The sequence below is a fragment of the Papio anubis genome, chromosome 3, assembly GCF_008728515.1.
Source record: "Papio anubis isolate 15944 chromosome 3, Panubis1.0, whole genome shotgun sequence".
NCBI lineage: Eukaryota > Metazoa > Chordata > Mammalia > Primates > Cercopithecidae > Papio > Papio anubis.
The window spans coordinates 19,383,743-19,405,065 of record NC_044978.1 but is presented as its reverse complement, the minus strand read 5'-3'; the positions used below and the strand labels follow the sequence as shown (position 1 = coordinate 19,405,065).

The window sequence follows — 21,323 nt, the reverse complement described above, 5'->3', positions numbered from 1 at the left end:
TGTAAGCTCCTTGAAGAAAGGAACTAGATCTTTGTGTGTGTGTGTTCATGTGTATGTATGTGTTAGGAAGTTTACATCCAACAGGGAAATTTATGTAATTTATACATGCTGAATATGGATGAGGAAATGAGTGGTCATTGAATAGTGATTGTCTACAAGATATTTTCAGAGACAAAAACTACATTAAACTGGTTTCAGGAAACATCATAATTCCTTAATATAGCTTTTGAACCAATGACTTTCAGAGCTGTTCAGAAGGACGCCATTGTTAAACTCATGTGCTATCTTCTCAGTCTGTGAAAAGCATGTGGCGTGTCTGAACTGGCAGAGAAAAGTGGGAATGCCTGTTGGTTACTCTTTTTTATTTCCGGTGGGCAAATCAAATATTGAGAAGACTCTCAGTGACTTCTCCTTTTGCATTTTCTTTTCTATTCCAAGTCAAATGTCACATAACATAGTAGGGAAGCCTGAAAACTGACAATCTCCCTCATTGAGTATAAGCCCTATGTCAGTATTTTTCTTTCCAAAATATTAGCCACGGCTGTCACATTCTCTTCTATCTATGACCACCTCAGAATACACCTCTGCATAAGTAGGGAAGGTGCCGTGCTCGTGGGAGCCATGTTCAGTGAAGCCCAGTTTGCATTCTAAACATTTCAGAGCACTGGGATGGCAGATGCCAGCAGAATGCTGTCCCTTGTCGGTCTCTGTCATTTCTCTTCATCCCCATGGCTGCCTGTGAGAAAAGTATAAAACCTCCTAGACTATGTCTAATTATATAATCCCAGGTGGGCAAAAACTGCTCCCTCTCTTCAACTAATGATAAGTTTATGATCTAGGGAAGAAGAATTGATAGTCCTGGTTATTTTTATGCTAACTGGTGCCACGACAGATGCTGTTTCGTTCTTGGAGGTATCTAGAGAGGTCTCTCCCTAAGGTGCATCATGGAAACAGATTTGGACTGTTTTCTGAGTACCAAAAAGGAGATTTTTTCCTTCTTCTCCAGGCCTTAGGGTATAGCAGCGAGATTATCTGTTAGATCTTTTAAAAGGGAAGTATCCACTCCCTTCCCCCGCCCCCTTTTATTTAGACACAGCTCTCTTGCCCAGGCCTGATTGCAGTGGCCTTATCATGGCTCACTCCTGGGCTCAAGCAGGCCTCCTGCCTTGGCCTCCCACAGCACTGGGATTACAGGCTTGAGCCACCATGCTGGCTGGAAATATCCTCTTTCGAAGAGCAAAAACTCTGTTTCCGCCTACTTCAGATTAGTGCTCCTCCTGTACCATCTGTGACTGCTGTGTCTCTGGGCTGCTGCTGAGCTTGTGACTGTGTCTCTCCCCCGTCCACACCCCCTGCCTGGCTCAGGCCTCAGAATGCTACTCTGACCTCCAGCATGGACTCGATGTATTTCTCATGAAAACTAATTGAATTTCGTTTCTGAATGCCTGGATTCTCAATCATTAGATTATAGCTCAGCCACTCCCCATAGGGCCCTAAAGGAGAGGAAGTGCTGAGAGGACACTCTGGCTAAGGACTGTTCCTCATGACAAGGCAGTGCTTTGGAGGAATACCTCTCGTGCCCTGGCGAGTGAACCTTGCATGAGCTGGGAGGGCCCCTCTTGCCTTCTCATTGAGGTCTCAACTACCGGTGGGGAGAGGGCCCCTACCACCTGACGCTAGCTACATGGCCATATCACTCTGCAGGTGAAAAAGGGTATGGAAAGATAAACTCATGAAAAGTCCTGTTAGGTGTCACCAGCCACGGGCTCCTCCCCTGCAAAAAGCAGCCCTGACTTCTGTCCCTGCACCGGCCACACAGAGGCCATTCAAAGCTGTATGGAGGGGTCAAAGAGGACACAAGACTACTCACTCAGAGCGTCCTATTTGCTTTTTATTGTAAGGTGATCCGCCACCTTTTATAATGCCCGAATTGTGTCTTTAAAGCCCCCCTGCTTTTGTTCACTTTGACTACTAGTGAGACTTCTCTTCTTCCTTGGAGGTAGAGGAGGTGAGCAGTAGGGGGAGAAAAAAGCACTGACTTCCTGCTGGAAGTCAGTCATTTCAGCCAATACCATGTATTTCAATGCTTTCCCATTTTGTTGCCAACAATAGCTTTTTGACACAGGCCTGTCTTCTCCTGGGCATCTCCTTCTGCTGGAGTTTCACGACTCCTGGGCATCTTCTGCTGGAGTTTCATGACTTTGGTGCATAAGACCTCCAGTCTTTCCCTGGGCTATTGGCTCAGGGTGGGTTCCGTGTCTCAGCATTCTCTGAGAGCACCTGGGGGCTCAGGGAGGGACATGCCTGCCTTCTGCTCCTACATGGGGGTTGAGAGCCCTGGGTCTCCAGGGACCGCAAGTGGTCACCACTTTCTTTCCTTTCTCATAGCCTAGTTTCTGCTTGGCAATCCACAGCACATCTAGCCTGTCCTTGCCTTTGAACCCTCACTCACACAGTTCCTGTTTTCTGGAGTCCTTTTCCTTATGACATTTCAAATTTGACTCATCCTTCGAGGCTTTTGTCATCTTAACTCTTAAGCACTTAGAATTTCTTCTGCAAATGTAGAGATGTATTCCATACTGTCTTATACTTGTGTTCAGTGAGACACACTTGTGTCCTTATACTAATTCCATTTCTCTGTTTTTTTTCTTGGCTCACACTTGCCAAAATTATTCTGAGTTATTTGCAGACTTCTACCTAGAATCGAAGTGTCTTTTGGTGCCAAGCTACTTCCCAGGGATCTGATTAAATTCGATGAAACCTTGCTTCCCCAGCTAGTGACAGTCCAGAATTCTCCCTCCAGTTGCTGAATGTCTGGGGCCACTTTCTCATCACTGAGATAAATGCTGCTTTGTTTATTCTGCCTTTCACTCTGCTCTAGAGCAGGGGTTGGCAAATTATGACCATTACCTGCAGGCCAAATCTGGCCTATTGCCTGTCTTTGTATGGCCTGTGAACTAAGAATGAATTTCACAGAAGCTTTACTGATAACATAGTCAATTAACTCATATTTTGTATGTGATATGCATTATATACTGTAATCTTACAATAGACAGAAGAAAACATTATTAAGAAAATCATAAGGAAGAGAAAATATATTAACTATTCATTAAATGGAAGGGGATCATCGGAAAGGTCTTCGTCCTTATTGTTTTTATGTTGAGTATGGAGGAGAAGGGGCTGGTCTTGCTTTCTCAGGGGTAGTAGAGGCAGAAGAGGTGGAGGACATGGAAGGGGAGGCGGGAGAGGCAGGCACACTCGGTGTAACTTTTTTTTTGAAAAAAATCCAGGCATAAGTTGACTCATGCAGTTCAGAGCTGTGCTGTTCACGGGTCAGCTACACATGCCTTGCGGAGTGCTCACACTGGAGTTATTGCTCTTTGACTCTTTTCGAACTCTACACATCATTCTTTTTTTTTTTTTTTTTCCCCACTTTCTACCCAATCCTCTCTCTCCCTGCAATGTCTGGCAAATTTATTTTCTTATCTACCATAGCTCAGTTTCACCTGAAACAATGTCTCCTGGCACATTTACCTCCAATGAGGAAATCTGGGGACCAGCTGTTTATATAATTGCATTTCCCATCTTTCTCTACATTTTTAGTGCACCTTAAACAAAAGCATTGTCTCCTTGATAATCTCTCAGCTTCTTTACTCTAACTTTTAAGATTTATTAAAATATTTGAGAAACAATGTGCCTGATAATTAGAATCAACAATAAAATATAAATATCATGGTTTCCAAGAATCCTGGAGCATGGTGTGGGGTAGGAGATGGGGGATGGCAGGGACCTAAAGAGGTCATTGAGTCTGTGAGGTAATGATTCACTTAAGTCCCACAACTGGATAGTGTCGTTTGTCATTCACATGAGACCAGGACTCAGGTTTCATGTGAATTGACTCACATCAAACCATACTACCTCCTCGAATGTCCTTTAAATTTTCTCCCAGTAAGGATGATACAAACAAATAAATCAACAAACTTATATAATGTCACATATTTAACTAGTAGAGCAAGAGGATCCAAAGTAATAATCATGATATGGTGTCAACTGTGGAAAGCTATCAGGATGGAATTGCTAATGAAGTGCCTGAGGTGGTGATAGCATTCACGTGTACAGACAGGTAGATGGCGTGCCCCTTCCAAGCTTGCTTCTTAAATAGCACGGCACCAAAGACAATTATCTCTACTGAATTGCAAAAGCAGTAATTATTCTATCTCCTAGAATACTCCACGTTTTCCTATTTTCTCACCTCACCGCTAATTTAAGATAACTCGATGGCATTTAAGTAGGAGAAAAGAATTTGTATGTAAATGAGGGAACAGACAAAAACAGGTTATTAAAGTCCATTGGATTCTAGAAAGCTTCACATTTGATTAAAAAACTATGATTCTACAAAAGTGTTTAAGAATATCTGGAGATTTTTTTTCTACTAAATTATTTTGAGAATAGTAATGTGATTTTTATTCCAGAGCAAAATGAATTCTGCAGCAGCTTTGTAATAAAAGTGCAGCAAGGTGAAAATTATCTGAAAACTTTGCCTGCCTCAACCATAACATTATCACCATATATATCGGGAAGCAGAGGCATTTCTGCCAGTTCATTCTCTCCTTTTAGCTGTGACTTTTTGATAGGATGTGTATATATTATATATCTGTGTGTGTGTGTATATATGTATATGTGCATACATAACAGCAAAATTTTTACTGTAATTATTAAAATGCAAAATTATAAACAACTTCACATAAATAGATTTTTTTAGAATTTAAAAATTATGTCAACAAATTACATGGTTAACATTATTTATGTTAATGTTAATTATTTGAAGGTAGTCACCACTAATCTTCAATAGGATGTGAGGCTTCTTACAGTTTTAAACACATTGTAGAATCAGACAACAGAGACCATCAGTTCAGTGTTAAAGAAACAGAAAGCATTGTTTGATGTGTGGTTTTAAACCACTATGTTTATGGTAAATTTTTACAGCAGCAATAGGAACCTGATACAGATGCATACCTTCTGAAAGTCTGGTGAAATCTGTGAGTCTCTTTGCAGGATAATATTTTAAAAAGCAGAAAAAAATAAATAGAAATAACACGTATCTCTATGTATAAAATAAAATACAGAGATACAAGAAAGGAAATCAAGTAGATTAAAAACTTTTACCATAACATTAAACAAATTTGTGATATAGTAATATATGTACTTTGTGTTAATATCTTAAATGACAAGATAAATCATTTAAAATATGGACAAGTTAAATATTATCTTGTATTTGTCAGTGTGAAGGTTAACCATTTGTTGACTCTGCCCAATTCATGTTTAACAAGTTGTACAGTCCTATAGAGGATTAAGAATTGAAATTTGAACAGTATAGATTTGTAAAAGTTTAACATTTGACTTTTCATCTTTTTCCAAGTTTGGTCCAGAAAAAATTGTGGGTGGGAAACACTGGAAAACAAAGTCATTGTTTGGGTCACCAGTAAGAAAATACATGATATCACTGTTAATTGAATAACTGAGAGGAAGAATTACCCACTAGTTGGCAAGCTATCTTGCATAAGCATTGTTAGAAAAATTCCACGCAATTTCTAAAGGGGTTTAATAAGTACCATGATTTCAAATTAGGGATGAGTATAAATATTATTTTGATATACCTGTGAAAACCATATTGTGGTATGAAAATATCTATGCTATTTTTGTGACAAAATGACAGATACCACTAGTACTTCTTTCCTATATTTATAATTTAATGAAATGCTAAATTTTCACTAGAGATTAAAAACAAAAGATTTATTCTTTTTCAATTCACTTTTGTGGGCCCTGTAAATTCTATCCGTAGGTCCCCTTTCTAGAGAACAACTAGAAAGGAAGCAGGGCAACGAGTGGTTTTGTAAAACGGAGCTATTCTTCTTCCTTTTCATTCTAATTTTGAGGAGAAGGGTTGTCTTGCTTATGAACATAAATCACATTAAAATACACAAAACACACAGAGACATGATGGGTCTGTCTTGCCAGTCCCTGACGGTGGAGCTTTGATTAGTTGTGGCTAAGGGATCAATTTCTCTCCATATGTCTTCTTTTTCTTCCTTAATCAAAGTGTTTCTTCTCATAAGGAGGCAAGTAATTTTTTAAAAATTATTTGATAATGAGAAAATTATATTCTATGTCATAAGAAAATAATTAAGTGGGGGGTCAACAATGGAGATTAAGCAGATATTTAGATCAGATCATTTGTGAGATGATTTGTAAATATGCTGTGTGTACTGAACGTTTGTGTTCTAAGTTCATTGGTTGAAATCCTAACCCCCAATGTGATGGTATTAGAAGGTGGGGCTGCTGGGAGGTGATTAGGTTATGAGGGCAAACCCTCATGATGGGATTAGTGCCCTTATCAAAAAGATCCCAAAGGGCACCCTCGCTTCTTCCATCCTGTGAGGACACAGTGAGAAGATGGTCATCTGTGATTCAGAAAGTGGTCCCACCCGGGTACCAAATCTGCTGGCACCTTCATTTTGGACTTCTAAGCTTTCAGAACTGTGACAAATAAGTGCTTATTGTTTAAGCCGCCCAGTCAATATCATTTTGTTATAAAAACTGAATGGACTTTATAATATATGTCATATGAAAATTAAGGGAAAATGATATTATGATGTCTGTATTGTCATTTCAAGGAAAGTTATAGAATCGATTTGAGCATGAATATCCTGATAGTTCTAACCAATCAGACATGTTACTTAAAGAAACCTTGTCCTATGAGGGAGCAGATGATATGGTCCAATAGATCTACAACTTCAGTTGTACAACCCACCTTGGAGAGTAGCATGGGTGTTCTTCAAATACTTATTCTCTGATATCAAGAGTGAAGTGCCCATTGTTTATAATTCACAGAAACAATGGACCTGTTTCCCACAATCCTTTTAAAATTTAACATTACTCATTTTTTATTTAAAAACTTGTTTTTTTCTATATAAAATATGGCTCTTATTTAACTTGCTGTCATGAAGACAAATTGAGCCAGTTGACTCAGTAGTAAAATAGACTCTGTTCAAATGTAGTCAGTTAAAAAGTCCAGCTAAGTTGGCATTTTGCAGGGTTTGCATTAAAGCACAAGAAATGATAACTTGCTGAAGAGCAAACCAGGCAAAACAGACATCCAAGTTCATAAGAAAGTTGAAATCTGGAAGGAATACCTGAGCTTTTTGAAAATGACAAGGAAAGCTGCACCTGGATTCTGCTGTGACCACAGTGGATTCAATTCTATTACTTAGCCATATGAGACAAAGGTAGAGCTCATGAGGTTTTTAGAAAGAACCTAAGGTATATTATGACAAGTGAGAATACATAATAAATCAATAACCAGATGCTGCTGGCTATAATGGAATTTGTTGATCCATAGCAGAGACTTTGGATTAATTTTCGGTGTAAAAAATGCATCAGAAACAGCTGACTGAAACTTGTAGAAAACTGAAGTGAAGAATTTCTTATCTGATTAAAGACCGAGGGACAGAAGCAATCTTCACTAGAGTGTGAACGCTGTATTCACAGTTACTGATTTTTTGCTAGTAATCTTAGATTTCATATGTTTTGACATTTCTTGCCTCCCTCCCTGACCGACCACACTCATTTGTAGTTGTGTGTATGCACTCATGTATGTGGGCCACAGAATGTATGTGAAGAAGATGTAGATTTGTGCATATGAATTGCAAATTAACCAGAGCTACAGAGTAGACAGATCGGTAAGTTTATTGGGCTTTTATAGTGACCTACTAGAGTCCTTGATGAAGGCTATGGAGCTAAACATGGAGCTAGAGACATATCTCAGGCAGAATCCTTATTTAAACATGCAGAACTACAAGTCCAAATATCCCTTGATATTTGAAAACACTATTGATGTCTGTTATCATAGTGCCCCCAATGGTTACAAGGACTTGGGAATTTACCAGTTATGTACAAGCGCCCTGGCTATTGCACAATTCACACTGCAAACTACCCTGTTAGGTGTGGGATTTAGACATGATGCCAGTAGATGGAGGCATTATGTAGGACCAGGGGTTGGGAGGTAAATTATGTGTGATCAAGCACCAGAGAAAGGAGGAGAAAGAGTCTGGGATTTCTGTTGCATACTAATTTGGTGATATGGTTTAGATATTTGTCCCCTCCAAATCTCCTGTTGAAATTTCATTCTCAATGTTGGAGGTGGGGCTTCGTGGGAAGTGTTTGGGTTATGGGGGTGGATCTCTCATAAATGGCTTGCTCCTCTATAGTGATGAGTGAGTTTTCACTCTTAGTTCACCCAAGAACTGGTTGTTAGAAAGAGTCTGGCATCTTCTGTCCTCCTTGCTCCCTCCCTCGCCTTTTGACATGCCAGCTCCCGTTGCCTTCGGCTACGAGCAAAAGCTTCCTGAGGTCTCACCAGAGGCAGATGCTGGCTCCATTCTTCTTGTAAGCCTACAGAACAGTGAGCTTTAAATATGATTCTTTTCTTTGTAAATTACTCAGCCTCTGGTATTCCTTTGTAGTAAAGCAAACAATCTAGTACACTTGGTTAAAGAAAGAGGAAAGCAGTGATTTTCATTTTGACGCAGCACTTTGGCCAGGCAGTGTTAGCATTAGGACATCAGCTGGTTATGTCAAGATGTCTAACTGGGTTGCTTTTGCTGTTTTCTAGACTTTCCAGTCCTTTTTTCTTTCCTTTTGAATGAGGAACTGGAACTGAATCTTTAATTCCGTTTTTTTTTTTTTTTTCCCAGTCTTGTTGCTTAACCATTTAATACTCAGCAGGTCATCTGGTACATGTACTATTCTCAGCTTTATGGATACCATGATGGATACATCAGCATCCTCAAGGAGTCTGAAGTTGAAGTTGGAGATATAAATAGATCATTACTTCTTGTTTATTACCACAAGACTGGCTGGAGGCCTTCATTTTAAAGAAACAAGCTAACATTTGCTGAATTTTGACTGTGTCCAAGCACTATGCTAGGGGCCTTAACATTCATTATATACCACCTAATCCTTGAAAAAATTCAGTGGTGTGGAAGAGTCCCACAGCATATCTACCAGTAGCCACCAGCTCTGAATAGATTTTTAGGCAACTTAAGACCGAATTCACTGCATTCTAAATGGATCTTGGTCAAAATACTTAACTTTGCTGAAGATCAGTCTCCCCAAAAGATTAAATTGGTTGTAATTAATAATATCCACTTCAAGGGTGAGAATCAAATGAAGTAATTTAAAATACTAAAATACTGAGCATACTATCATGATGCAATGAATGTTTCCTCTTCTACATTCTTTCCATTTGACATGAAAATTAAAGGAATTGTCGTTCTTTCACACATGGCTTCTCAGGAATAGAGCTCCTATGACGTATGTATCATTGGCAACACTGGAAAGAATCCAGTGGACATAAAAGGTGATGATCAATGGCCAGGTCTTGACTTCAACCTTATCAGTGCTAGCTCCAGGGACATACAACTCCTGCTATATTGGGCATGAAATGATTTAACTGTTATGTTCTGGGCCGCTGGTAGCAGAGGTATGTTTAATGGTCTTACATGGGTAGTGTCATGGCTCTGTGGGAACAGAGAGGTCCTCTTCAGCTACTTTCTCAAAAAAATTTAATTTTCCTCATCCCTTCCATTTTTGACTGCAGAAGCATGCTGCAGACATGTCAAAGCATTCTAGACCTAATGGGAAAATAATCTCCCACAATGTTCAGAGGAGGTTTCTGATTGGCTCAGAACCAACCCCTTAGACCTTCAGGGAGGAAGAATCACTATCAGGCCACACAAAATATTAGAATTTATTGCCTATCAGTATGGGTAGTAAAATTTATTTTGAAAAGGATATATAAACACTTTTAGAAAATAATACATATCTGTGGTTAAAAAATTGTGCTATAGATTTAGCTTGCTTAAGACTATTGCTGCCCTTGCCAAATGCACTTTTATTTGTTACTTTAGATCTTTACGATGACCTTGGTAGCTATAAATGATATGCTTACTTTTGTATTGTTTCAACACCTGTAAATGGCATCCTTTAATGCTCCATGTTGTAAGTGGGAATATTATCTCTCTCATCCTTCTTTGTAACTCTTTTCTAGCTCTTCTTTCTTATGGTTCTGTCATCAGTACCTTTGCTTTTCATTGTTAAGGTCAGCCTTGAATGTAAAAAGGGAGAGCGTGAGGCCATCTGGCAAAGAAGTCAGGAACAAAGGTTTAAAGAAAAATGAGGTTAAACAGTGTAATTCCTCTGGTGTTGACTTCTCTGATTATCTACCTCAGGATTCTGAAATTTGGTTGTGCAAGAGGATTACCTGGAGTGTTTCTTTAATAGGTAGTTTCCTGCATCCAAGAGAAATTCTCGTTCTGTCTGTTTGAGGTGGGCATAGAGTGCTTAATATTCATTAAGCACTGCAGATGGTGGTGATGCACGTGGCCCTCACAGCATGTTGCATGGAATATTTAATCTCTTTTGCCTATGTGTTGGAGAAGAACACTCCTTTTGGCCCCAAATGGCAGAAGATGCCATTTCAAATGTGAGCTGTGTGCCTCCTAAGTCTAGTGAAATGGCCAGCTTATCCTGAGAGCTCTAGAGTTGGTGGAAAGAATTAGAATCCAATAGTTGGTATCTAGAAGATAAATTTGTAGTATTGGATACATTTGCCCATCATGCACAAGTTTATATCTTGGATTAGTAGGATGCACCAAGTCATCAGGCACCCTGAAGGAGATCTTCCAGTGAAAACCAACTGCTTTTGGAAGGGTTTCAGTTAGTCTTTGTAGAGGTAACTGGAGCTACTTCCCAGGAAGACCCCTATCCTGATAGATTTACTGAACTCTGCAAAATACATCGAGGATATTTCCCCTTGATCAGAAGAGATAATGGAGCTAGCACATGGCATTCCAATTACATACTTCAAATATGTCAGAGGAGATGCCACTGGAACTGTCCCTTACTATTGATGCCATGGCTGACAGCTTAGATGCCCATTGAGCTTTATTTTTGGACAGTTAAGGGACACATTATAGGGAACCTCACTTGAAAAAAATTATTTCAGCTTTGGGGGCACATGTGAAGGTTTGTTACATGGTTAAACTTATGTCACGGGGGATTGTTGTAAAGATTATTACATCACCCAGATATTAAGCTCAGTACCAAATACTGTCTTTTCTGTTCCTCTCCCTCTTCCCACCCTCACCCCTCAAGTAGACCTCAGTGTCTGTTTTCTCCTTCTTTGTGTAACCTCACTTCTTTTCCAGTTAGCCTCAGGGACAAGCTACGGGATCTAACAGATTTATTCCTGCAGCGCCACCTACATAAGAACGTACCTGTGAGGGTTGGGTCAGGAAAACAGCCACTGTGTATGAGTGCTCTCTGAAAGAAGGCGTCTTACCTGATTGTGAAGATGTTGGGTAAGTGAAGGCCCAGTAGAGGGCGCTGGAGGATCAGAGAAAGAGCACCAACCAGCCTTGCTGAAGCACTGAGATGGGGGATAAATCAGCTTTCAGGGAAATCAGAGAAGCTAGGTATACATCTGAGGACTAAAGGCAGGAGGCCTTGGCTCTGATCCTTCTAAGGCAGATGAATTGGGTGCCAGTGGTGGGGGCGAGCATGCATTGGAGTGGTCCTTGTGGGCCAGAGGTGAGCCCCAAACGAGAGAGCTGTTCTGGGGCCGTTCAAATTCTGTGGAAGAGGTCCCTGCAGTACAGCTGGAAGGACCGCACATGAGCAGCCTATCTGAGAAAAATCTGTTGCTGCTGTCTAGATAAGCCTCCTTGGTTGATCTCCGGCGAGACTGAAGCACCCACACAAGCCATCCAAGGAAAGGAGTCGGTTTTGGTCATCCCTCCCAGCGAGAGGTGGCTGGAGACATCTGCAAATACCAGGAAAACCAGCTCCAGATTGTACTGGTGCCGACCTTGAATTTTCTTCCTTAATCTTCTCCACGCCTGGAGGGACCCATGTCAGAGCTAGAAAATCAGCGGGGAGAAGAGGCAGTGAGGTGGGGAAAGAGAAAAGAAGCTAAAATATACCCCATTACAACCTTCTGAGCTTGTCTAACCTAGTAGAGGCGAGGTGAATTTTACATTAGGTAAAATTTTGAAAAACATTGTACTAAGTTGTATGTATTTATTACTATTCTTACGATTGAAGGTAAATAAAGGTTTTTGAGTATTGAATAGTGATTGAAGAAGTTATGGACTTTATCAGAGAATTCATGCAGTGGCAGGGAAAGAGCTGGCGCACAGAGAGAGTTTAAAGAGCAGTGGGATAAAGAATAAAGTTAGTTTCTGATTAAGTCATATGGTCATGAATGTTCAGCTTAGCAGTTACTTGCCTTGGTAAAAATGTCAGGCAACCCATAGTAGCTTCATCCAGCTTATTTTGACTCCCGTTTATTTACTTACTTGAAAGACAGAAGAAAAGAGTTTCTGAATATTTGGAAGATTTTGCTGAAGTAAGTAAATGCAGTTGAATGCAGTTGAGGAGCATCAGATAAGACAAAACTGAGTCTTGTTACAGAAGAAAATCTTGTTCAGTGGCACTGCAGCTGCTGCCATGTCTTCACTGACTCATCCCTAGTTTTTAGAAGGTGCTGTTAACCTCCTTTGATGGTCTTTGATTGGTCAGTAGCTAAGCCTATAATATGAGCCTTTAGCTGCTTGGGAATTTCAGTCTTATTTTGCTGTCTTCATCCTTTTACAACCTGTGAAATCTATGCAATTGAGTTGAGATGTTTGATTTCTACTCAAGGATGCAGAAGATGAAATGAAAAGGTAATGTCACAAATCTAAATTATCTAAATTCCAATCTCCTTTTGCCTGAATTTGTAAACTCCTGTATGCTTAAGAACCCCTTAATATAGAATTGGAAATGATATGGCTTATTCATAACAGGAGAAAAATCTTAGACATAAAATTAGAAATAAAAATAAACTGGAATATGACTTTAAAGTAATCCTGATCTCTATCCTACCCTTGGAAAAAACCCTAATTCTTTTTTTCTAAACTTAACCCTAACCATAATCCTCTAAATAATATAGGACAAATTTGGTTATTAATTTTGTGACTATAAACATTTTTATTAAGCTTCATGTTTTTGAATCTAAAGAAATTGTGAAAATGAAGCACTTTGTTGAACCAAAATTGCATTGCTAGTTCTTGCAAGCATGGGTTTTCTATTCTTGTAATAAGTAAAATTTCTTAAAGTGTAAATCAATAGTACCTAAAGAAAATTCTGGCTTTCCTGCTGGTTCACCCTTGCTTAGTGTCCTATGCAGGGATGGGGTGGGTACCCTCAGGGCGAAAGTACTGGTTAAGCTTCCTATGGTATCTACAGCATGCAGGTCTGTCCTTGAGCCCAATGGAGAAATTTACTACGGTGTCATCTGAGAGTGTGAACCCAAATCGCCCTATTTCAGACCTTTTAAAATGCCCCTTTGAAAGAAGCATCTATTAGAAAAAGCCACCTTAGGACAGTAATTGACATCTCATCCTCAGTGTGCTTTCAGTGGTGTCCTTGAGTCAGATTCGATGGCTGAAAAGCAATGTTCCTGGTTATTAGCTTTGCCCTTTGTAGCTCCCCTCCCTGAGCTTCAGCATAATGGGATGTTCTCAGTTTTTATGGAGGTGACAACAAGAAAGAGGCAGAAATTTGCTCCTTCATTTACTCTGATGCCGTCTATTACATTATTTAATGTACTTTGTATAAATCCTCACATGAGTCATTCCTTTAGAATTTGGTTACAGGTAAAAAACTTGTCTTTCCTGAGGAATTCGTTGCTAAGCTTCTTTCAGGTTATAAGAACTCAGTAATATTTACACACTTACATTTTATTTCTATGGTTCTGAAATAATATTGCAATTTATAAACCTTTTTTTTTTGAGACAGAGTCTCGCTCTGTAGCCTAGGCTGGAGTGCGGTGGCCTGATCTCGACCTCGGCTCACTGCAAGCTCCACCTCCAGGGTTCACGCCATTCTCCTGCCTCAGCCTCCTGAGTAGCTGGGACTACAGGAGCCCGCCACCGTGCCTGGCTAATTTTTTTTTGTATTTTTAGTAGATACGAGGTTTCACCGTGGTCTTGATCTCCTGACTTCGTGATCTGCCCGCCTCAGCCTCCCAAAGTGCTGGGATTACAAGTGTGAGCCACCGCGCCCGGCCTTATAAACCTTTTTAAACCATAGTTTATATGTTGTTCCACATTATTTTTGGGAAGGAGTAAAATCAATTAAACAAACCAATAATATTCTGTGATTGTCCTAGTTTAGTAGTCTTAAAATATTACTATTAGAAAAACTACCTTTAAAAGATGTTCTAACTGCCAAGTTATTTTAAAAGTATAACATAAAAATATCCTTATTTTAACATGGGAAATAACATTATCTATTTTATGGCACTATTGCGGTGACACCTCCTCACCTAGAAAGAATGGTTGAATATTCTTCAATTTATTTATCCTTCATGGAGTACATAACAATATGTCTCACTCAAAGGGTATGTTTATTTTCTCTATTTATTGCAATTTTGTTGTCATATATAATTATATCAAAAGTCAAACCTTCATTATACAATAAGTACACATATTCACAGTAAAAATAAAGTGATGGATTTACTGATTTTTAAAAACATATCCCCAATTCATTCATTTTTTAGATTCTTTTTGCCCATTTCAAAGAAGCAATTAACAGTATCTAGTCTTTGTTGTTTTTCTGATATAATATTTTCTTCTTTTCATAATCAGCTGCACCTTTGTAACCTTTTTGAAAGCAATAATGACTTTGGCCTGTCAGTTCTTTTACTGTTGTAATACTCAACTTTTCTCTTAAAAAATTTCAAAGAGCATAGAAGTCAGTTCTCTAAATGAGTGAAACACATTTAAACACCTTAGATACCATAGTATCTAAGGCAACTAGTTTTTGGATATGATAATTTAAGTAACAATATGTTTGTGAAATATTAGAATGAAAACTTCCTTAGTTAAATTTGTCTTTTATAAAAATAATAATTGTTATTTTTCAAATCTGTTGATGAAATACGTACTTTCAGGGAAAATTTGTTGAAAGGTTAATTTCATTATTAAAAAACTTGGAACCATTTGGGTTTAATATCTGCTTCATGGAAGTACCTGAACTGATATTTTAGTGAATTTTCAACTCATACTTCTGTAAGTTAAACTTGCTTCAGTCTTCTGCTTTCTCATGAATTTTTTGGAGTTTGTGGAAGCTTAATGGCTTTATGTATCAACGAGTCAAAACAAGTTATATTGATTATTATACCTGCTGTGTGTAGGACCCAACCACCAGGCTCATGCAATATCCAGGCTATCACCACATACAATTATTGGTTATAGCAATCATGAAAACATTGAGAAAACAATGAATAGTTAAACTTCCTTCCTGCCTGTCTTTCAATCTTTCTTCCCTCCTTTCCTGCAAAACGAAAGCCTCTGAATGAGTTTGTTATTTTTGGTACCTTACATATATACAGAGTAAATGGGAATTTTTCAGTCTGCATGTCCAGCTAGGTTACTGTTTACTTTTTCTATTTCTAGCTCTCCTAGGATAATGTGTGTCGATGTTCATACAATTAACACCGAAGGAAGCAGTTTATTTCTGTGAATTATTATTTAGCTCTACTATCTTTTCTTTTTTTTTTTTTTTTTGAGGCGTCTCACTTTGTCTCCCAGGCTGGAGTGCGGGTGGCGCGATCTCGGCTCACTGCAAGCTCCGCCTCCCAGGTTCATGTCATTCTCCTGCCTCAGCCTACCGAGTAGCTGGGACTACAGGCGCCCGCCACCATGCCGGGCTAATTTTTTTGTATTGTTAGTAGAGAGGGAGTTTCACCATGTTTGCCAGGACGGTCTCGATCTCCTGGCCTCATGATCCGCCCGCCTCGGCCTCCCAAAGTGCTGGGATTACAGGCGTGAGCCACCGCGCCCGGCCAGCTCTACTATCTTTTCTTATCCCTCTACCATGGCCAATTCAAATTTAAATTCTAGATTCATAAAATAATTAGTAATCCAGAGAGGAGCTGTTTTTTTCTATTTAAGCACCAACTCTAGCAAACTAGAATAAAGTGTCCTGCAATTTAGATACAGTTTGGAAATATTTGCAGTGCTGAGACTTGGTTACAAAGTTGGTAGCAGGGATGGTTAAAGATTGACCATCTTGAGTTCTGCTTTGGGCAAATCTTAGGAAAGGACCAAAGTACTTAAATTCAGAGTACAAATTTATTCACTAAACTAATATTTATTTTGCTCTACTAAGTGCTAGGCATGTGTTTTTTCAAATTTTGCTACTGAAGATACGTAAGTGAATAAATTATTGTCCCATGGATGTAACAACGACAACAAAAATCTAGATTTGTTATTGTTATTGAAGCCATCAGCTACAATATATATTTGATTATTTTAACACACAGATATTAAATTGCCGAACAACCCTTTATCTAATGGCTTGGATGAACCCTAATTTTTAATAAGAAATAAAACAGATATTTAATTTAATTTTTGACTTTCAATTAGGTGGATAGAAAAATAAATTTGTATAATTGGTTTTTACTTATTTAGGTTCTATGATAAATGGCTATTTTTTACATAGTTGATATATATCTTTATATATAATGTATAATTTAAAAAGAAGTTTCATTATGTTCGTTTTATTCTACTCTATAGAGCTAAAACTAAGCAAAGGGGATCTACTTAAAAATGTTATGTTAAGTATAGTGAACTCCAAGTTTCTCTTCAAAGAATCAGTATGTCAGTATGTTCAGCTCTTTTATTCTCTGTTCTCCATTTTAAAGTTTAAGTTCCTGGTTCTCTTCACCTTCTTGCCTCTAGTTTCAGTAAACAACCCCCTCCTAGCCTCTATCACCTGCTCTGTTCTGAGTCATCCCTGGTCACTTGCTCTGACCTGAGTCATCCTGAGTCACCTGTTTTGCAACTGTCGTTCCTGCCAAACTACTCACCCGGCCACTCTGACTTGTACCCCTGCTCTCTTTAAAATAGCCAATCGGAATTAGCTTAGACTGTGTAGTCCAGCCCTAGCCAATAGGGGAATGACACAGCAGTAGGAGCTACCTGCGTCAGGGATAAGAACCCCTTCCTCTCCCTTGTTCAGGTGTGCTCTTGCCATTTCTCCATTCATGAGTCATACCCTTCTATAGAAGTAAAGATTGCCTTGCTGAGAAAATTAAATTTATGTTTTAGTGCTATTTCTTTGTGGCACCGAAAATTTATTTATAACAGTTATTAGCTTTTTCAGTATTTTTTAGAGGTTGTGAAAATTGAGGAGGAGAAGTCTTAGAGCATTCCAATATTTGTAAAACAAACAAAAACAACCAAACCCACCTCCCTATCTCACACACCCCTAACCTATGAAATTACATTTGTAAGCAAGGTACTTCATAGGAGATGGCTCCGTTTCCTAGAGAAAAAGTTTCCTATCCATCTAGGGCAGTTTTATTGTCCTTGTTTTATGTTTCCATAAATCATACCACTCCTTGTTCCTTCTTTGTCACAATTTTCCCCAAAATGGTAAAAGTTAAGAAAGATGAAACTTCTTAGGCTACTTGCCATGCTTTTGCATGATTAATTCACACGTGAAGAAAACAAAATACCTTTAGTTTTTAATTAAAGAATTTACAAAAGGAGAAAAGTGTTTGTTGAGTGATAAATAATAATGATTGATTAAAGAAATGTGTAACCAGCTCTAAGAGCTGTTGAAATATTCTGACAAAAGAGAAAATGGGAAGAATCTGTTTGAAAGTCAGAATTCCATTTAAAGTAAAAAATATTGGGAAGAGGAACCAGGAGATTTCCAGGCAATAGTAAGGCTTTTAGGTGAGTGAGGTCACTGGCTGAGGGAGCCCTCATTTAGGATGGGTAGAATTATTCAAGTTTCATGATGCCCAAAAGTGGATGTGAGCAGCCAGAGAGTTGGTCTATGGTCTTTCTGAACAGAGTTCCCAGGGCCATGTCATCTTACTGTGGTCTTTTTAAAACATTTTCATCTCAATTCCCCAGGAATGTGTTTTCTTACTGGAAACATACTCTGACTTTAAAATGTAATTCATTTTTGATGCTATAATTCATTCAAATTTAGAGTCACTTTTGTTGGAAAAATCTTAACAAAATTTTATTTAAATACCTTTATTACACAAAGCCATGTAAAGTGTATTTGGTTTCATGTATGAGTATGTTTATGAAATGAGGTGTTGGACATAAGTCAATTTCAGAGACTTGAATCCATGCAGCCTTCAGTACACTTTTGTGTAGTTAGGTTTGTTTTATTTTCTCGCATATTTTCTCATACTTAAAAATTCTCATTAGTTTAAAGGAATGTTGGTACTATCCAGGCTACTAAAGCATGGCTCATGAATCTCAGGAAGTGTTCAATAGTTTATAGTCAGGAAAAATAGATTTTGTATCTTGACCTTTACATTAAGCTTTTCTTTTCAGAACTATATTACCTTGCAAAGTACACAGGGAACTGGAGCCAGCTTGTGACCTTTTGTTAACATGTAGTTTTGAGAAATGGGAAAAAGGCATTTCTATTATCAGGAATTTTATTATCTAAAAGAGTTAGGAGTCAGTTGAAAGACCTGCCTTTCTTAAAAAGGCAGCTAGCCATATAACTTTGGGACAGATATTATCTTTTGGAGAATGCTGCAATTCCTGCAATGCCATCCCAAGGCCATTATGTGAAATGAGAAGCAACTAGATTGCAGAAGGTGAAGATGCTAAGAGAGGTGAGGAAATACTTGTCATGGTGCTGTCAGGAACATATATGAACTTGTTTTTATTAGTTAAAATCAGCTTACTTAAAATGTAGCGGACTCTAGTGTTAATTGAAAATTCCCCTAGTGGATTAGAAGGGTAAGGGTGATCGAGTAGGGAGGTTAACTTGTTCATTTGTATATTTTCTGTTTCTTTCCCTGGAATGTATATACAAGGCTTTGTTTGTTTGTTTTTTTTTTCAGTGTTGTTTCCTCAGCATATTGCAGAAAGTAGGTAATCAATATCTGGATAAATAAATGAATGCTAAAACTAGCCAACTAATTTCATTTTAAATTAAGCCTGTTCAGGAATCACTATGTTTACTTATTACTCATTAAGAACTTGAAAGACTGAATGTTCCAGAAAGGTAGATTTTATAGACTCAGAGATTGGGTTGGGACTCAGGAACAATCAAATGAGCAGACTGTGAACTGTTGGCATGCTTTCTACAGTCACAAGGAAGAAGCAAGAGCCTTGCAAGGAATGATGGGATAGCGCCTTTTTTGTGGGACAAACTAATTGCTTAATGAGTAGCCAATAACATTTCCTCATACTCTGGTTTCTCTTTGGATCTTATAAACCCTTTGTCTTTTACAAAAAAAAAAAACAAAAAACCAAAACCAAAAAACAAAAACATTTCCTTATGTAAAGGGACATGACTTTTACAAAATATGAATATTTCCACTTTTCTTTCGGTTCTCCCTCCTGTCCTTCTGTCTTTTCAGCCAATTGTCAATCCTTGCCTCGGAAGTTTATGATTCTACATAACAGCGAAGAAAAGCTTTTGGGTTTCAAAGGTATTGACTTTTATGTTGTAAAAATCTCAGGCCCAAAGGGAAAGTTGATGATATAAGAGTAAAGTTCCTGTTTGCATCCTTTTCTCCCATGCCAGGGTTGGGGAAAGTAAGGCCCCCTGCACACCAGAATTACCCAGAGACATGGAACACTTAGCACTGCATCATATGTTGGCCTTACAGAGGTCCTCCATATTCCAATGCAGGGAAGGAAGTAGTGGTACATTTGCAGAAGGAACTAAATTAAGCAACTCTAAAGAACTAGATAGGGGGCCACTGCAACAGGATTTAGTTTCCTCCTTGAACCATGAAAGAGACCAGGAGAGAATAGGCCTTCCTCTTTGGCAGCCAACATGGAAACAGGATGAACAAGACCAGGAGAAGGTTTTCCTCTGTTTCACAGGTATTCCATATTCACTGGAAACTCATATGCATCCTGGAAAGCAGTGATATTAATTTTCCACCACAAAGTCAAAGTTTGCAACAGAAACTAAGTTGTTATAAAAGAAAATAATTGCTTTAATATATGGACTGAAATTTGTACCTAATGCATTTAGATAAACCAATCATCTGTAACCTGAGTGATCCCACATCCTTCAACTTTCTTGAGTCCTCTTTCCTTTACTATCTGATAGAATGGTTAAGCCTCTACCCTTTGCATTGTAGAAAATATGGTGATTCTTATTATCTCCCAGTATTGCTGGGAGTTTCCATTTTCTTGGTATTGTTGCTGATCTCCTCTTCTAATGAATTCTCTGAGTTTCCTATGTGCAAACTGTTTGATACGGTTTTGATTTGTGCTCCCACCCAAATCTCATGTTGAATTGTAATCCCCAGTGTTGGAAGTGGAGCCTGGTGTGAGGTGATTAGATTATGGGGGTGGTTTCTAATGGTTTAGCATCATCGCCCTAGTGCTATCTTGTGATGGAGTTCTAACAAGATCTGGTTGCTTGAAAGTGTGTAGCCCCTCCCCTTTGCAAGTGCGTGCTCTCTCTTTCTGTCTCTCTCTCTCCTGCTGGCCATCTGAAGATGTATTTTCTTCCTCTTTGCTTCCACCATAATTGTAAGTTTCCTGAGGCCTTCCCAGCCATGCTTCCTGTACAGCCTGCAGAACCATTAGCCAATTAAATGTCTCTTCTTTACAAATTACCCAGCCTCAGGTAGTTCTTTATAGCAATGCAAGAATGAGCGAATACAGAAAAGTGGAACCAGAGAAGTGGGGCGTTGTTATAAAATACCTGAAAATGTGGAAGCAACTTTGGAACTGGGTAATGGACAGAGGTTGGAACAGTTTGGAGGGCTCAGAAGAAGACAGGAAGATGTGGAAAAGTTTGGAACTTCATAGAGACTTGCTAAATGATTGTGACCAAAATGCTGATAGTGACATGGATAATGAAGTCTGGGCTGAGGTGCTCTCAGATGGAGATGAGGAACTTATTGGGAACTGGAGTAAAGGTCACACTTGCCATGTTTTAGCAAAGAGACTGTCAGCATTGTCCTCCTGCTCTAAGATCTGTGGAACTTTGAAGTTGAGAGAGATAATTTAGGGTATCTGGAAGAGGAAATTTCTAAGCAGCAAAGTACTCAAGAAGTGTCCTGGCTGCTTCTAAGAGCATATGGTTATATTCATGAGCAAAGAGATTATGTGAAACTGGAACTTATATTTAAAAGAGAAGCAGAACCTATAAGTTTGGAAAATTTGTAGCCTGGTCATATTGTAGCGAAGAAAAACCCATTTTCTGGG

At 38.7% G+C, this 21,323-nt stretch overlaps 1 long non-coding RNA gene across 6 annotated transcripts in view; it reads left to right on the top strand.

The window, feature by feature from the left end:
* The first annotated feature begins 11,165 nt into the window (after window positions 1-11,165).
* LOC101025015 overlaps window positions 11,166-21,323 on the top strand; it is a 96,561-nt gene continuing 86,403 nt past the window's right edge. For 2 of the 6 annotated variants that reach the window (XR_004182607.1, XR_004182608.1), the window contains exon 1: window positions 11,171-12,785. This is a non-coding gene — a long non-coding RNA (uncharacterized LOC101025015). Of the gene's footprint in view, window positions 12,786-16,608; window positions 19,583-21,323 lie in introns of those variants that run through there. The other 4 variants (XR_004182611.1, XR_004182612.1, XR_004182609.1 and 1 more) reach the window with 4 other exon arrangements.